The sequence below is a fragment of the Trifolium pratense genome, linkage group LG3 (genome assembly GCF_020283565.1).
Source record: "Trifolium pratense cultivar HEN17-A07 linkage group LG3, ARS_RC_1.1, whole genome shotgun sequence".
NCBI lineage: Eukaryota > Viridiplantae > Streptophyta > Magnoliopsida > Fabales > Fabaceae > Trifolium > Trifolium pratense.
The window spans coordinates 13,137,857-13,141,083 of record NC_060061.1 but is presented as its reverse complement, the minus strand read 5'-3'; positions in this window follow the sequence as shown (position 1 = coordinate 13,141,083).

The following is a 3,227-nucleotide window of genomic DNA, read 5'->3' as shown; positions in this document are numbered from 1 at the left end:
TCTCAAATTATAAGGGAAATTAAAGCCCATTTTTTTGGTCCCAAATTATAAGAGAAAAAATCATTTTCAAGAATGTTTTTTTCCTTATTTTCATAATAATTTCTTCTCTCTCTCATTTTGTCAATAAACAACAACCAATAAAAATTGTTTTTACATCTTCCTCTGCAACTTATTTTAAGGAAAACTCACAAAATCATACTTCAAATTCTCATGTTTTACTTTTTCTTAATAAGTGTGATTTTTTTATTTTCCCTTATAATTTGGAACGGAGGGAGTAGTTAATTACTTGTATGATTGTTCAAGATTCAATGTGATGATCCAAACTCTATCTCATGATGCAAATGTGATGTAGTTAATTACTTGATAGAGAATATTGTGCAGAAAAATGGAGGTTGAACACTTAATAAATTAAATGAGACGACTCTTAAACCTATATACCTTAAAATTTTAAATTAAAGATGTAATGTCCAACTCACTCGTATGATTGTTTAAAGTTCAATGTGATGATCTCTAGCCCTCATGACCCCAACAACTTTAATAATTGGGATGGAGAATAACATATTATATTAGAAATTGTCGCAGCAACTACATTTTTAAAGAAAATAATCTATAATCATTTGTCAAAAATGAGCTAAAATTACATCATTACTAATTGTTCTAAGAACATCTATTTCTATAAAAGTTACAAAACAGTTATTTAACTATTGACCATGCTGGTAAGACTGAGAAGAGAGGTGATGAGCCAGTGAGGTATCCAGCGGTGAGGAAAAATTAAGGGAAGAAGAATGGGAAAAAGAAACCAAGAAAAAATGGGCTTAGACGGATAAGAAAACGATGTCGGAGTAGAGGTACACCCGACGCCTTGAGACTTGCAGATCTCAACAGACCAGAAAAAAATCAGAGAATCGAAAAACACGAGAACACCAATACAACTGGAAACCAAGAACGGACATGGTTGAATTTAGATCGAGGGATGAGTACAACACGTTAGAAAACAGACAACCCTTTCGGATAATAAGGTTTATGAAAATATAAGGAGCAAAAAATTAATACACCTAAAAATGTACTTTTTTATATTTAGTAGCAAAATATAAACAAATTAAATGTCTCTTATAAATAATAGAATTGGAGGGAGTAAATAAAATATGATCCAAATTATATATTGAAACCAAATTGATTAGTCAGACTTTTTGACGAAAATTAGTCATTCATAAAATTCTATTCTAGTAATATATTTTATACATAGCAGAAATAACATGATTATATAAAAAATATGTCTGGGAGTGTTGAGTCTTGACCATTTATCTTTTAGGACTATGTCTATATCAATTGATATTTTCTCAATGCATTCTCCACGTTCAAAGCATTTATTTATGTCGTCTAGTAGAAAGAGATAAGAAAACACATGCACTAATTTAAAAACAAACACAAAAATGTCATTTTCAGCATACGTTTATATTAATTTTGTTTTTGACGAATTGATATAATTAACTCTTTATGATCTGCTGGTGTTAGCCGGAAACTTCCTTTTTTGCTGCTATTGCTTATGCTAGTCGGCTTGACATTCAACGTCAAATGATATGGTAGACTAAGTTGTTATTATTATTAGAGCAGTGAATTACTCCATCCAATCACTATTATAAGAAAATAATTATTTTTTAAGTTCATTCGAAAACGATGTATCTGACCACTATTATTTTTTCGGGATAAAAATAATTCCGGAGTTTTTTTCAGAAAAAAGTTTTCAATATTTTTTCAGGATTCATGGAATAAAGTTTCGATTTCACGTAAAACATTTCCGGAGCTTTTTCCGTAAAAAAGTTTTAAATCTCATTTTCTTTGTCTCTAAAACTATTTTTGAAAATTAGATTCCTCTTCAGTTCCAAGAACCTGGATTCCTCTTCAGTCCTCTACTCCTCTTCCTAACACAGAAAGGACAATATGATTTTCTGGTGCCATAGTATCCTCTGCAGGAACAAACGTCGCGATCAATGCGATCCTCCATGTCTAAAGGAAGAACAAAAAAAAATTAAACATATTTGATTGTGTGATTAATCCAAAGAACAAAAAAAAAAAAAACTAAATAGAACCCACACTTGTAACAGAAAAGCGTCGTTTGAAAAAATGAAAATGAAAATGAATTGAGGAGTATGCATGATAGAAGAATTCAGGCCCAATTCCAAGGCGGATGCTAGCATGAGAGACCAGGTCATATCTCTCATCAGTGGGAAACCAACTTTCCACCATTGGATGTGTTGAAAAATTATTAAACAGCTGTGATGAAGTACACCAAGTTACTGCTACGATACAATAGCAAATTGTTAACATTTAATTTATTCTTTTACTTCAATAATCTATTTCACTTTTAACAACCAAGTTCAAAACCCAAAACTCATCATCATCTTCATGAAGTCCAAATTTGAAAGAGCTTAATTCCAAACTTTAAAAAGTTTCAGAAACGTGTTTTTTCTCAACAAATAAATAAAACACTTCATGGATTAATTAATTTAAGGAGAAAATGAATTTATCCGGTTACAGCCCCTTCTCTACAATTAGCCCCTTCACAGTTTGCTGCAACAAGGAGAAAGTGATTTTGCTGGTTGCGATGATGATGATGATATATGAGATCTGGGATTACCGATAAATAGGTTTTGGATTTGGTTTGCTGAAAATGATTTTGGATGAATAACTCAAAGATGATGATGATGTCAAAAAATAAATAAAAAATTAACAATCTCTTTTCCCCCCTTTTTTTTTCGTTTATACGAAAAAGATAATAATTTAATTTTTTTTTATGGGATTAATAGGGGTGAAAATAATTATTATTAGAAAACTAGTAGCCAAACAGGCACGTTTCGCGTCAGTCTGTGTCTAACTATTTATTACGTAAATTTATGTCAAAATAAAAAGTCTCATATTATGGTGAGTTTTTTGGCTTTAATTAACCACCGGTTGAATCTGGTTCGGGGTCAGTTCTGACATCAAGTTATTGTTGTTAGATAATAAAGTATTGGACTTAAGCTATTGGGCCTTTATACTAGTAAGTTAGAGTCCATTAGGTTATATTATAAATATTCTCTTATCACTTTTGTAATGTTAAGTCATTGTAATGTAATGAAACCCTAGCCCCTTTTGTCCTTTTCCATTTCTCTCTTTGATTAATTGTGTAGTTAACAATGGTGAGTTTGTTAATAAAAGATTTTTGCTGCTAAAAAAACAAACATGCC